The sequence below is a fragment of the Agelaius phoeniceus genome, chromosome W, assembly GCF_051311805.1.
Source record: "Agelaius phoeniceus isolate bAgePho1 chromosome W, bAgePho1.hap1, whole genome shotgun sequence".
Taxonomy (NCBI): Eukaryota; Metazoa; Chordata; class Aves; order Passeriformes; family Icteridae; genus Agelaius; species Agelaius phoeniceus.
Genome location: NC_135301.1, coordinates 22,431,921 through 22,447,030, shown reverse-complemented (window position 1 = coordinate 22,447,030; position 15,110 = coordinate 22,431,921). Strand labels below are relative to the sequence as shown.

At 45.9% G+C, this 15,110-nt stretch overlaps 1 pseudogene; it reads right to left on the bottom strand.

Moving 5' to 3' along the window:
• LOC129133616 (transmembrane protein 161B-like) overlaps window positions 1-15,110 on the bottom strand; it is a 172,349-nt pseudogene that overhangs the window by 18,065 nt on the left and 139,174 nt on the right.

The following is a 15,110-nucleotide window of genomic DNA, read 5'->3' as shown; positions in this document are numbered from 1 at the left end:
GATTTTGTTAGTAATAAATTTACTTCATATCTCTAAGTTGAGTCTGTTTTGCCTGTGATGGTATTTGACGAGCAATCTCTCCTGGTCCTTATCTCAACCTTTGTTAAATTTTCTTTCCTCTGTCCAGCTGCAGAGGGGAGTGAGTGAACAGCATGGGTGGGTGCCTGGCATCCCACCAGTGTCAACCCATGACAAAGGAAAAATGGATTAAAGATAAAACTAGAAAGTAAATATAATTAGCAAAGCAAACAACCCAGGTAAAGATGACATCATTTAAAACAAAACAAGGAAAATATGCAGGCTATCCTTCAGAACTGGTATTCCAAAGCAATATTTCCTACAAGTGTATTACATATAGAATTTATTTGAATATAGCTATTCTCAAGACTATCTAAGCTGCTTAAAATTAACTTTTCATGAAATGTAATCACTACAGCTATTGCAAACCCTGAAGAAAGGAGTCACCTGATTCGAGTCCAAACTCTAGATAGCTTTCTGTCACAATCAGGATTGCCATTGCTTTCACAAAAAAGAAGAAGCCAAAGGTGACACAGACTGATCTTTCACCTCCATCCTTTACTATGAAATAATGGGTGGTCAATGAAAACAGTATCTTACTAGTCAAGAAAAATGTCAAGGAAAATCAAGTTTGCAAAATAACTATATTTATGAATTATAAACCTGTATTTTGGTCATCTACACGAAGACTGTTTTAAGATGTGCAAATGCTTTAAAAAGTAATAAGTGTTTGGCCAATTATGAGGTGAATTATGCTTTACAGTATTGTAGGAGCTGAATAAACAAAGGCACACAATCACATAATGGGTAGCTAGGAATACACTATTCTGGAATACAATTTTGTTTTCATTTAGGCTTACTGATAGCCAAATGCAATGGTATTCACTATCAACTGAGAATAATTAAACCAAGGTTTAAATGTAAATTTTACATACTTTTAAGAGTTTACAGAAGTTATATCAAACCAAATATAAAACAACTGTATCTTCAATGTAAATTATCAAGATAGATGAAAAATATTCCATCAAACTACACAGCAGCAAATGCAGAAGTGAAGTTATATATGTTCTGTTAGAATGCACAACCCCAAGTGGGTGTATTCAAGATTCTTCACTACAAAAATACAGAGTTCAAAGGCAGAAATATAGCACGTTTCAAGTCACTTTATGTTTGCTGCTGAAATAATCTTGGTTAAAATATTTCCTCAGTCTTGTCTTAACTATATGTGAATGCATGTTTGTACACATGCATACATCCATACACACAAATACACATACAGAGATATATATAGTGCATAGATATGTATACAGTGTATATAACATTAATGGCTTTTTGTTCTTTTGGGGCAAAGAATGTTGAAAAGGTAGAAAAGGTGCTCCTCCTCACATAATTATCTCTTTTTTTTTTTCTGAAGAAAAACACAGACACTGATTTTTCTATTCTCTCCTTGATGAAAGTCAAGATGTTTTAGAAGACATTAAGTAAGGGCAGATTTGTTGTCCTTTAGAAACAAAAAAGCCCACACAATAAGCATTTAATGCAAAAGCTGTTCTCTCAAATGTCTGTTGAGCTTTCCTAAGTAAACTTACAAAAGTTTCCAGGTAGCTCTACAAAATCTGTACCCTTTCAATTAGATTTCCTTTTCTTAGTTTTCAGGACATCGTGATTAATGGAAGGAACAAAAACGTAACTCTTCACATAAGAGCAGAGAAGCTGTAAGAATCTACATATATATAAAAGTTGTCAGAAAAGACAAAATTGATTTTTTCTCTAAAAACACCAAAATATTTTCTCTGACGCTTAAAAATATTCAAGCATCAGATTAAGTAACTTTGTGCTGGATTTGGTGTGGGAGACCAGAAAACACAGGGTATGCATACAACAGCAGGGAATGGGATGCCCCAAGAAGCACTTCTATGAATAATGGGATTGTCCTGACGCCATTTTCCCTTTGACTCCCTACATGTGATCAGCAGTGGGGGCCACTATCTTGGAAGGGAGCTGTACCCAGCCATTTTGGGTGTCTCTTTGTTCCTGTGGGGTTTGTGAGATTTAGCGATTTTGTATCTAGTGATTATTTACTGTTATTTTTTGTTTGTGGCTGTTTCACATGCTAGTAAGCTATTTTTTCACTTATATCTAGAGGAAAACACCAGGGAAATATCTCAAAAGAATTAAGGGGTGTTCCTCTAGGAAGGTGACACAGCCAACAGTCCAGCTGAGGTGCCTTTACACCAATGCACCCAGCATGGGCAACAAACAGGAGGAATTTGAAGACACTGAGCTGCTAGAAAATTACGACCTTGTTGCCATTACTGAAACTCTGTGGGCTTCTTGAGGCAGGTAATAGACAGCCCTACCAGAGAGTATGAGATACTGGATCTGATGGTCACCAGCATAAGCGAACTCTATTGGGGTCATCAAGATTGGAGGCAGCCTGGACTGCAGTGATCATGCACTGGTGGAGTTTGCTATCGGGAGGGACATAGGTAAGGAGTAAAGTAAGGCCCCTGAATGTAAGGAAAGCAAACTTCCAGCTCTTCCAGGAGCTAGTCAATAGGATCCCCTGGGAAACTGCCCTTGGAGACAAGGGAGTGGAACTGAGCTGGTAGATCTTTAAGGAAGTCTTCCATAGACCACAAGAGCTAACGATCCCCAGGAGCAAGAAATTGGGCAAGGAAAGCAAGAGACCGGCATGGCTGAGTCAGAACTTGCTTGTCAAACTAAAGAAGCAAATGCACAGGCAGTGGAAACAAGGACAGGTGACCTGGGAAGAGTATAGAGAAGAAGTATGACCATGTAGGAATGGGGTGAGAAAGGCCAAGGCAAAGCTGGAACTGAATTTGGCAAAGGATGCAAAGAATAACAGGAAGCGTTTCTACAGGAATGTCAAACAAAAAAGGAAGGTCAAAGAAGGAATACCTAGATAAGTGTCGTGAACGGCGGAGGAATTGCAGCACACAATATGCGTGAATGGCAAATCCCCAAGTTTATTGAAAGCTCACACATATTTATATTGGTGTTAATGAAGCTTATACATATTGCAAAAGCTGAGCTCATTATTGGTTAAAGCACACTTAGATCAACCACACCTACTTCTATGCTCTAACAATTATTTTGTTTCTATGTTTGCATTCTTCTAGCTTCTCTACCTAGGATATCTACATTTTCTGGCAAGCGATTTTCTCCCCCGTCTTCCCGTTTCAGCGAAGGTCACTATGACCTTTGTCAGTGATTGGACACCGGTTACATAATCCCCAGCTTGTTTCCCCTATCCTTATCCATCAGTATCACATCGAAATGTCCTTTCTCAGCTAACCAATTATCCAAAAAGCTCTCTACAGATAAGCAATGCTGGAAAGCTGGTAGCAATGGATGATGAGAAGGCTGTGGTACTCAACAAATTTTTTTGCCTCAGTCTTCACTGGAAACCTCTCTTCGCACATGTCTTGAGTGGATGGACTGCAAGACGGACTGGGGGAGCAAAGTCCTTCCCACTATAAGTAAATATCAAGTTTATGACCACCTGAGGAACCTGAACGTACATAAGTCTATGGGACCTGATGAGATGCATCCCAGAGTCCTGAGGGAATTGTCTGATGTAGCTGCCAAGCCAGTCTCCATGATATTTGAAAAGTCATGCCAGTCAGGGGAAGTCCCAGGTGACTGGAAAAAGAGAAACATTGTACCCGTTTTTAAAAAGGGTAGAATGGAGGACCCTGGGAACTACTGACCTGTCAGCCTCACCTCTGTGCCTGGGAAGATCCCAGAACAGATTCTCCTAGAAGCTATGCTAAGGCACATGGAGGACAGGGATGCAATTTGGGACAATCAGTACAGCTTTGCCAAGGGCAAGTCGTTCCTGACCAACCTAGTGGCCTTCTATGATGGAGTGACTACATCAGTGGACAAGGGAAGAGCTACAGATGTCATCTGGACTTCTGTAAAGCCTTTGACATGGTCTGCCACAACATCCTTCTCTCTAAATCAGAGAGAGATGGATGCAATGAGTGGACTGTTCAGTGGATAAGGAATTGATCGGACAGTCGCATCCAAAAGGTAGTGGTCAATGGCTCAGAGACCCAGTGGACATCAGTGACAAGTGGTGTCCCTCGGGAGTCTGTATTGGGATCAGTGCTGTTTAATATCTTCATTAATGACATAGACAAAGTGATAGAGTGCACTCTACAGTATATAAACAAACTTTCCTGTACCTAGTATGCACAGCTTTGGGAGGAGCTATTCCCCGCCCCCATGTGTCCGGCCGAATAAAATGCCTGCTTCTTAATGCTACATTGGTGTTGAGTTTTTTATTTTACCAAATTTTTGGTAACAATTTTGGCAACCCAGATGGAACAAACTCCTGAATTTCAATGGATCCAAGGGATTGCAGGACCTCCAGGTGGCACCAAGGGATTCTCGGGGAGAACCTTCAATCCCTGGTCCAAAGGAAATTGGAGCAAGACCTCAGGTAAGATAAAGGCATTCTTTACTTTACTCTAAAGGTGTTAACTGTTTACCTACCTGTAAGGCACAGCAAAAGCTACACAGGGTTTGGTTTAAAGATACCTAAGGTGGGAAAAGGGAAGGGTTAGAGTCCCTTCTAAGGAGCTCCTAAACAGTAATTCGTTATAATGGAAAACAAAACCTCAAAAGGGGTATCACAGGTGTCACCATTGGGATGTATCTTGAAACACTGGAAAAAACTTGGGGGTGATCCCTTCACATGTAAAAAATGTATAAAATTTTGTAATCAATGGTGGCCACTTTACACACTGTAAGATCAAGAGAAGTGGCCTAAGGATGGAATCTTACAGTATAACCCCATATTGCAATTAATGTTGTGGTGGAAGGGAAAATAAGTGGATGAAGTTCCTTATGCTGACTTGTTTTTCACCCTAAGAAATCATCCAGACTGGCAAAAGGAATGTGGGAGACCCTGCAAGATCCATTAATTTTAGCACTTGAAAAGGAAAAGAAAAGCAAAGGGTCGAAAAGGTGGTGTTCTGCATGCAGCATGGGACAGAGGTACTTAAAGTGTGGAAGACAAGATGAAGATGATTTAGAGCTGATAGTTGCTCCATGGCAAAGAGCAGGTGGGGTGAATCATGAATGTGGCTAGACACATAAGTAGGTCATGGGAGAGTGGACTGAAACAGAGAGAATGCTTTAGGGGATCAGAGGATTTTAGCCTGATTCCAGGACACACTAGAAGGTGGCAAGAAGGTGTTGGGGGGAATTGTGGCAGGACATCCCCCTACCACAGAAGAGCATATCTGTTCTGTCCATGAGGTGGTGAGATTGCTCTGGACATTCTCCCCCTCACATGAATTGATGAGATAACCCAGGTCAGCTTGTCTGACTAGTGAGTCATTGCTGGCTAGTGAGTTATTTCTCTCTCTGGTACCAGGAGTGGAATTCCCAATAAACAACTTGCCTTGAGAACAAGATGTGGGGAGATAAGCTGGAATTCCTGACTGAGAGACACTTTACTTTACAAACTATAAAAGCTACACAAACTTTCACGGAGGCACAAGTCTCCTACACACACCCTGAAAATGTGTAGGACTTCTCCCTGGAGTTTGGATGCAAATTATGTGGATACTTTCCCAGGAACTGAGTGAAGGAATTGTATGTGTATTCCATCATCAATCTGGTGGTAAGTCACACTGAATCCTAATCTATACTGTTTCTTTGCTAGCTGTAATATAGGTACCTTTATATAATGCACTGTATTTTTTATCCACTAGTAGTTATTTTTATCCTGTGTAGTAAGTAGTCTGTTTAAAGTCTTATGTCTGTTAATTTTGTGTCTTTTCAATAAATAATTCATTTTGTAATAGACCTAATCGGCCGTTCTTAAGAACTTGCGAACGAGAGCAATCTGGGGTTCAGGCCACTCCAAACAGAGCTACTGCCAGAAATCTGAGTAAAAGGCAGGACTTGTCTAAGCTCTTGTCTCTATTCATAACAGGAATGCTGGGGATATTCTGATGGCTCCCCTCCAGCAGGCGATCTGGAATCATGGTCCAGTAACAGTAAAGACCCTATTTTCATTTGTGGTTTTAATGTCATGGAGAAAGGCAGCGGGAGTTTATAGAGAGGATCCAGATAGAGTGGATAAAGTATTTGAAACCATAATTAGGACTCAGGACACTGACTGGAATGATATACAAGTGATGTTAGATATGTTGTTGGATAGCACAGAAGAAAGGATGGTGTTGACCATGGCCAGAAAGCAGGTGGAAGGGGCACATGCTCATGGACACTTAGAAAGAACTGTAGATCAGAATTTTCCTTCAACACATCCAAGGTGGAACCCTAATTTACTGGGGCCCTGAGATCATTTAACAAGATATCAGAGATGGATATTTTTTGATGGAAAGCATGCTGTACTGAAAGCCATGAACTGGTCAAATGTAGGGGGATACAATATAAGAAAATAAAGGTAGTATAGAAAATAATCTTACCCCTTAAGGAGTTGCAGCTGAGACAATTATTAGAGATTGGGAACAGGCCTGACTTTAACAGGCCACAGCTGTAGCCAATAAGAAGAGTGTTATAAAAGAGTGGATTGGTTGTGTCCTAGGGTGATGTTATGATGCTTGTATCCTCATTCATGTGTTCTGTTTATGCTGGACATTATGTTCTGTGCCTTCAAGACTGGCTCTGAAGAGTGAAAGTTTTGTTTGGGTTTTCTTATCAGCCTGGCAGCACTCAGAGACAGGGCAGTACATAGTGCTGCTTTTGCTTTTTTGCTTTTCGCTTTGCTCTCTCGCTCTTGCTTCTGCTTTTCTTCTGCTTGCTCTTGCTTCCACTCATTAGCTAGTTTAGCTAAACAGTCCAAATTTCTTCCTGGATTGTTTCTCCTTTCCTTTTTTTGAACCAACTTGAACCTGCTCTGGACTGGGACCTGGAAACACCGAGAGTTTGCACTTTGTGGCCTGCAGCAGCTGCCCCAGCAGCGGAGGGACTGAGAACAGAGCGACCACCCCCAAGAGAGACTTTCTGAATTTGTCATCTTTTTCAGAGTGGTGTCATCCGGTATTGTTCATTTTGTGTGCTTGGGGGTGTTTTTCCTGTTAAATAAACAGGTTCTTTCCACTTCTCTCTGAGGAATTCTTCCCGAACCGGTTGGGGGGAGGGGCCATGTGGGGTGCTTACTGGAGGGGCCCCCCTTTGGAGATTCTCTACCAAATTTGCCCTAAACCAGGACAGGTTGGTTAAGGGAAACTAGAGTCAGTTGGCTACTGCGAGAAGAAGGAAGAGTCAGTGCTTAGAGGAGGTGCCTATGAGAAACATCAAGGAGGGACAAAACTCTAGCAATATGGAACCTTTGCAATATAATGACAATAGAACCTTTGTAATGTAATGACAACAGTCAAAACTGTATGAAGTAAAGAAGGATAGTACTGAACCCCCCATGGCTTTCATAGAACAATTGAAGGTGACTGCCAGAAAATATACTAATCTGGATTCTGAGAATCCAGAGGAGGCTGTACAGTTAGCAACTCTCTTTATAGGGCAGTCGGCCCTGGATATTAGAAGGAAACTAGAAACTGGAAGGAGTGGAGTCACGTTGTGACCGTGTTCACAGGGGTTCTTGGATGAGGCAAGAGACGAGAATGTTGACTCCATGTTCAGAAGGCTTGATTTATTATTTTATGATATATATATTGCATTATAACTATACTAAAAAGAAAAAGAAGGGAAAGGTTTCCTCAGCAAGCTAGCTAAGAATAGAAAAGAAAAGAAAAAAATGATAGCAAAAGGCAGCTCTCTTGGACTCTGTCTGAGATAGCTCCGTCTTGATTGGCCATTAATTATTAACATCCAAGATGGGCCAATCACAGGTGGACCTGTTGCATTCCACAGCAGCAGATAACCATTGTTTACATTCTGTCTCTGAGGCCTCTTAGCTTCTCAGAAAGAAAAATCCTAAAGTAAGGATTTTTAGTGAAAAGATGTCTGTGACATGTCACCTTTTTTTATTTAGTTAAATTAAAAAGAAAAGTGTTTGTAATTCTCTCTGCTGGGCTCATGCAGAGGAAAGGACAAACACTTGACAGGTTATCTGTTGTCAATCAAACTTCACTCAAGTGCCCCTGTGGAATGAACAGGGCATTTCTTCACCTGTAAAACATAAAATTCTATCATATCACCAAAACAATCTTACAATATAAAAAAATGCAAAAACAATGCAAAGAAAGTTCAAGTCCAAGCAGCTGAGTTTCAGGAAAAGTCAATGGACTGAAGATGTTCCTCTTTGCCCTCTCTGAAAGTTCCTTTTGGTCCTGAAACAGGCTTGCTACAGAAAAATCCATCAATAGTTATCAAAAATCCATTGACAGTCATCAGACAATTTCAAACAATTCTGAGAAAATTTCTGGAATGTCTTGCCACAGCCCTTTATTGAACAACTTGGGCTGAAGCTAATTTTTGGCCCTTCAGGGCTTCTGAGCTGCTGCCAGCTATTTCAACTCTTTTTATTTAATTCAAAAATTTCTTTTTTTTTTTTTTTTTTTTTTTTTTTTTTTTCCCAGACCTGGCCCACAAAACGGTGGCCCAGGACCTGAGGACCTGAAGGGGGAAGCAAAGCCCCCAAACCCAGCAGGAGGCCAGGAGGGAGGTGGCCCTGGTCCAGCCCACAAGGCAGGCTCTGCATTGTCACAGACCTGCACCCTGCTGCCAGTACAATGGCAGAACGGGTGACCAAACGCTACTTCTCCCCAAAATCACCGATGCATGCCGGCAGTGGGGGAATTGAAACTGCCCTGAGGATCTTTGTCTCGGGTCTGGGAATGTTTGTTCCCCACAGCAAACAAGCCATGATGGTTTTCCGCTGTTCCCTCTGCCTCTGCAATGCAAATGCAAAAGGTGTTCCTCCCATCTGCCTCCCGGTACCACCCCCACCCCCTCTGGGCTGGGGTCCAAAGGCAGAACTTTTGGGACCCACCACCCCCTCACCGCTGGGGTGCTCGAGGGGCGGCAGGGATTTCTGGAACCCCCAGGGAGGAACAACCGACCAAACACCCCCCAACCTGCGAAGAACGCTGAGCTTGAAAGCAGGCAGCCGGGCTGCACGCGCACTCAGCTGTCGGGCCATGCCTTCTCCACAGAAGGAGAGGCTGATGCCCTCTTCCCCTGTCCCAGCTCCCCCCGCAGGGGCAGCCCCGGGACAGCCCGAAAAACTCGGGGGGAAGTCACGCTGGGTGCAGGAGCCGCTGCAGCAGCTGCTGCCGGGGGTGGCAGGACCGTGGGCAGCTCCGAGGGTCCCGCGGGCTCGGCGTCGTTTTCAGCAGCATCCTGAACTGGGACTGGTTTGGCAGAAGGCGGAAAAGCTGCCGGGGGGCCGGCGGGGGCGACGAGGCTGAAGAGAATGCACCCCCTGCTGGGCCGGAAACAGCAGCCGCATCGTCATCGCCTAGCAACACCGGCGCAGCCGTGGGAAGCGGCGGAAGCAACGCCGGATCTCTGTTGCCTAGCAACAATGGCGCAGCCGCAGGAAGCTGTGTTTCGGAGGTCAGCCGCGCAGGCGCAGAAGCCGGTGAAGCTGCCCAGAGAGGCGGCCGCGGGGAGAGCTGGCGTGGCCCCCCAGGCATGGGAGGTGGCCCCGCGGGCCCCGGAGGCGGGACCTCGGGCACCGATGCCGCCCCCAGCTCTGAGCGGGGCGGGGTCCAGGGGCCCGGCTGGGGCGGGGCCTGCAGGGCTGCCAGGGGCGGCACCGCCCACTCATCATCCCCTGGAGAGAGACGAGGGGGGGGAAAAAGACGGCTCCGTCTGAGCATGCTCCGAAAACGCAGGGAAAAAAACTTCTTCAGTTGCGGGCGAAACTTTGCCCCCCTGCTGCAATTATGGGGGCATGGGAAGCAGCAGATCGTCCCCCTCCAAAGGGTTTTCTCCCATGGGAATTGGGGGGAATGGGGCTTGCCTTGTGCAGTTAGCAATCCAGGGTAAAACAGCTGCTCTCTGTTTCAAAACCGGAAACAGTGCGCTGAACACCGGGTAAATCCGGGGGTACCCGAATCCACTGTTCAAAACGACTTGGAAAATGGATTCCATGCACTCCCACACGAACATATCAAGGGCATAGAGTACATTCGTAAAAAACCCAAAGAGCTTTGCCCATCGAAAAAACTCATAGAAATATCTCTCCAACAGGAGAATTCTGTCCTCTTCACCCCATTTTTGCCAGAGGGCAATAAGTCTCTCCTCTGAAGAGGAGAAAGGAACCTCTGCCTCTGTAGGAGGGGTCCTCCACATGAGCAGCCACAATCCGCGAAGGGCAGCATTTTCAGGAGGGGAAAAGCTAACAGTACCTTGTGACAGTGTCCAGCACTCTCTGGCCAGCTGCATGGTGCTGCTGAGCTTTACGGACATCTTCCTGGAGGCTTTTCAGAAGGTTCTCTCTGTGGTCAGCCTTGCTGTGAACTCTGTCCAAATCAGGATGTTCAGTTCTTCAGCTCCTGGCTAGAATCCACTTCTGTTGTCACTTGTGAGGTGACCATTGTTATAAAATTGACTCAAAACGAGTAATTTCCAATCAAAGAATTTATTAATTATTGAAGCAGTTATACTACGTAAGCAAAGGCTCAGCGCTGGGCGACAGGGGAGTCTCCGCTCCACCTACTGCCGCGCCAACTAGTTTCTGATTCAGTCCTTTTATCCTCTCCATCCTTCAGGAGTCCATGTTATCTCGGAGTTCTCTGCGCCTGCGCTGGTTGTTGCTAGAGGGTCATCCTTCTGTCTCCTGGTGGTCGGTGATAAAAGGCTGTGGAGTCTTCCTCAGCTGCGTCTTCTTCACCCTATGTCTTTATTTGGTGACTTCTCCGTGGAAAATTACCAAAATCTTATGATTAACGCAATATGTGCCCTATCAAGCTTAAGCAAGCAAATGTCCTGCCTTGCAAACTGTGCCCTATCAAGCTTAAGCAAGCAAATATCCTGCCTTGCAGACTGTTTATCTGCCCCTGCCCCTTCCCCAGCTTTTCCCTGGTCATTATCTCTGTGAGTTATCTGTTTGTACCATTTGTCAGCGGGAAAGGTTTCCCTGCTGGGTGTTAATCTGCCCCTGCCCTTTCCCCAGCCTTTCCCTGGTCGTTATTTCTGTGAGTTATCTGTTTGTACCATTTGCTGGGTGGGACTATGTGTGGGCTCCTGCAACCCCTTCCCTGGTATCCTTGTAGCTCATATCTCATGAAGTAGTACAGAAATAGTCAGCAGACAACTCTTGTAACACACTGGTCTCTTTTTCGTGACGAACAAAATGTAGTCCTTCATCTCAATCCCCCCTTTGTTTTGATACTCAATTTTGTTCGTCAAAACGCTCTAATTCCCTTTTGCTGAGCTCCAGAGATTCTTCTGGATCATCCATCTTCAAGGTTTCGTATTTTGCTCATATGAGCATAAGGTGAGCAGCTTCTAATCTGCCTTTTACAATGCTAATCAATTTATTAAAAATACAAGGGCCAAACGTGAGTCCCAATAATAAGAGAAGTAGTGGACCCGCTATCGTTGATAATAAAGTTGTAAGCCAAGGAGAATAGTTAAACCATATTCATACCAGCTTTGGTGTTTTTCCCTTTCTCTTTGTCTTCTTTCTAGCCCCTCCCTTAGTTTTGCCATTGAGTCCCGTATAATTCCGCTCTTGTTTACATATGTGCAGCATTCTCCTCTTAAAGCAGCACATAGTCCTCCTTGTTGCAGGAATAATAGATTTAACCCCCTTCGATTTTGTAAGGCTACCTCTGCTAGGGAATCTAATGATTCTGTGAGGTCTTTGATGGAGGTTTCGATCCTCCTGAGGTCTTCATCTACAGAGGCTCTTAGTTCTTGGAATCCTCGGTGTTGCTGTATGAGTGAGGCTATTCCTGTTCCTGTCCCGGCTGCACCTATCCCTAGTAACATTGTGTTGCCTTCTTGTGAAGGCCGCGATGACCTGGTTTCAGAGTCCAGCACTTCGATCTCCTTCGTGGGATCCCTTGTGGCCAATAACGGACGCTGACACCAATGTGGTGGATGGTTAAAGGCCTTTATTGAGGGGTTTCAAGGGTATTTATGGACTAAGGGGTCTCTCTACGTCAGACAGGGGTTTGGCTATACTTTCTAGGGTTAGTGTGGAGTGGAAAGTTACTGGCATGCATAGGTTAGGGGGGCTACACGTCTGGCTACATTCCAAGGGTGATCCTTATCTATGGGGAGGGGGGTAGAAGGATTCCTGTAACTTTCCGTTACAGCCTGAAATCTTCTGAACGCCTGTCCCTGGCCTACCACACTTCCCCCCCTCTTTCACAAATGAACGAGGTAGTCTTATACATAGGCACTAAAATGAGGTAGGAAGTTGAGATCTGACTAGGGAAAAGGGTCTTGAGAAACCTGAGTAAGTTTCTGCCAGGCGAGTCTCTCGTGACTGGCAGCGTTCCCTGTTGAATTCACAGGAATTGTGGCTGTCCCACGAACAGGATGTTAGCCCGTTCTAGGCGGGCCTGAACGAATGAGACTAGCTCGTTCAGCAGGCATGGCCCGAAGGTAATAGTTAAAAGCAGCATTGCCAATGGACCTATTAGGGTAGAAATTAGGGTGGTTAGCCATGGTGATTGATTGAACCAAGATTCGAACCAGTTCTGTTGGGCTTCCCTGTCTTTCTGTCTCTGAGCCAGTCTGCTTCGGAGTTCTGCCATGGAGTCTCTAACGACTCCTGTATGGTCAGCGTAGAAACAGCATTCCTCTTTCAAGGCAGCACACAGGCCCCCTTGCTGCATGAACAGGAGATCCAGTCCTCGCCTGTTCTGCAGGACCACTTCTGAGAGTGAAGAGACTGACTTTTCTAGAAAGGAAATGGATTTCTCGATCCTCTGCAGGTCCTCATCGATGGTCATCTGCAGCTGGGACAGTCCTTGGTGTTGAGTTGCTAGGGCTGAGACCCCTGTTGCCGTTCCAGCCGCCCCTAGGCCGAGCAGCATTGCGATAGTTATACCTGTTAATATTTCTCTCTTGTGGAGCCGGTTGTTATTTTCGAGAAGGTGGTACACCTCTTCGTCTGAGTGGTACAGGATCCTAGGGATGATCAGAACTTGAACACAAAAATCGTTAGAGTTATCGAATTTGGCAAGAGACACGCAGGGACTTACTCCAGATCTCTGGCAAACCCACATCCCAGATGTGGATGGGACTACCCACTTATTATTCTTCCTGTCGGGCTCAACTACTTCGGTGCAGACGTCGCCTTTCCGCTTAGCTAGGGTTGCATTGCCGAAGCATCTGCCCTGGCCTGTGACTTGACTCAGGGTAATACCTTTGCGGGGTGTGTCCCATCTGCACTGGCGTGGGGCATCGGCTGTGGAATAGCTGAAGGGGGTATCTAAAGCGACTCCTTCGTAAAAGGGGGGTTTAACATCGTAACAAAGCCAGCAGGAATCGGTTAGGTTAGGGTTAGATTCATTCAGGGATAGAAAGGTAGCTTCTAACATGCGAAGGATTGGGTTCGAGCCTGACCTGGCTGATTGGCCTATCTGGAAGGCTTCCTCATCGCCAGTCAGGACGTCGGTGACCCTTGTGGGTAAGGGTTTGGGGTAGGTCATATTTTTCCCTTTCTGTGTGCTTTTGATCACTTTGTTGGGCCCTACTGCTCTGGGTGCTGACGGTGGGAGTCTGGTAATTTGCACATTCACCCACTTTTCTGACCCTTGAAGGACTACTGTCCATGCTTTGCCCACGGCCCAGCTAGGGTGATTCGGCTGCAAAACTGTCATGTTATAGTGAGTGCATTTCTGGAATTTGGGGACTTTATGTTGGTTTCGATAGAAACTTCCCTGGAGGAAGACGGGTGTTTTGCAACCTGCGGGTGCCCAGGTGAACTGTAGGAATCTGTCGGGCTCTTGTGGGTCCCACCCAGGTCCTGACGGCCTGGCGTCTGTAACTATTGTTTCGCAGCCCCAGTGTCCACAGTATCCCCACCCTGGGCGATTGCAGTAACTTTTTCCTGGGTTTGAGGCTGGGCACCAGTAAGATAGGTACATGTGCGTGGCGTGTGAAGAATAGGGGTCTACCTTTTGTTGTTCTGGAAACAGGTCGGTGATGTGAAGCACGAAGGACGGGGCGTTTGGCGTGGTGATGTCTCTGAGCATCTTGTCACCAGCAACATGTTGCATGACCCACCTGAAGGGCTGATGAGGGTAGTAGTCTGGGCTGGCTTGTCCTCCGGCGACAAGCCCCAATAGCATAATCATGCAGAAACACCGTGTTTGCTTGGGTCTCGCCCGTGTGGGTCTCTCAGGTGCTGTCCGGTGGCTCGGTGGACTGTCACTTTCCTCTGGGAGGGGAACGTACGCATCCCGGGGACGGCCAATAAGCATGTCCTGTAAATAGAAACTCACAGTTCTCATCAGTCTTGTCCCGCCCACTGTGAAGGTCGGGCTTGATTGACCTAAGTGGACACCACCTAATTTCGCCGTCCTTTTTGACAGCTGCGTACCCTTGTCCCGTGAGCATCAACCTCCAGCCCTGTTCCCATTCGCCTAGCTCATTTCTTATTACAACCTGTGGGCCTTCCTCTAGCGCTCTGGTGGCCCAGTGTTTTTGGACGGGGCTGTTTGTTTCATCCCCCCTAGGAAATTGATTCAGTGCTAGCAAAGCGGTCGCTAGTATGCGTGCCTGTTCTCCCGGGGGAATAGAATTGGCAAAACCCTCTGCTTTTGCCAACACCTCCAGCCTGGTTTTCAGGGTCTGATTCGCCCGCTCGACTATGGTCTGCCCGGTACTGTTATACGGGATACCCTGTACTAATGTGATGCCCCATTTCGAGGCGAATTCTTGCACTGGTTTGGAGGTGAAATTGGAACCGTTGTCAGTTTTTATCTGCTTGGGGATGCCAAGCCACGCCATGGCTGTCAGCCAGTGCTGAATTGTGGCTTTAGAGTTAGTTTTGGGGTGCTATGTGGCCACGATCATTCCGCTGAAAGTGTCCACCGTCACAGCAAGCCACGCTCGGGGCTTCAGCAGTTGACACAAGGTGAAGTCCGACTGCCAGATTTGTGAAGGCTTGAGACCTCTCGGGTTGATCCCACTGGTCCACAGGGGTGACTTCTGGCAGT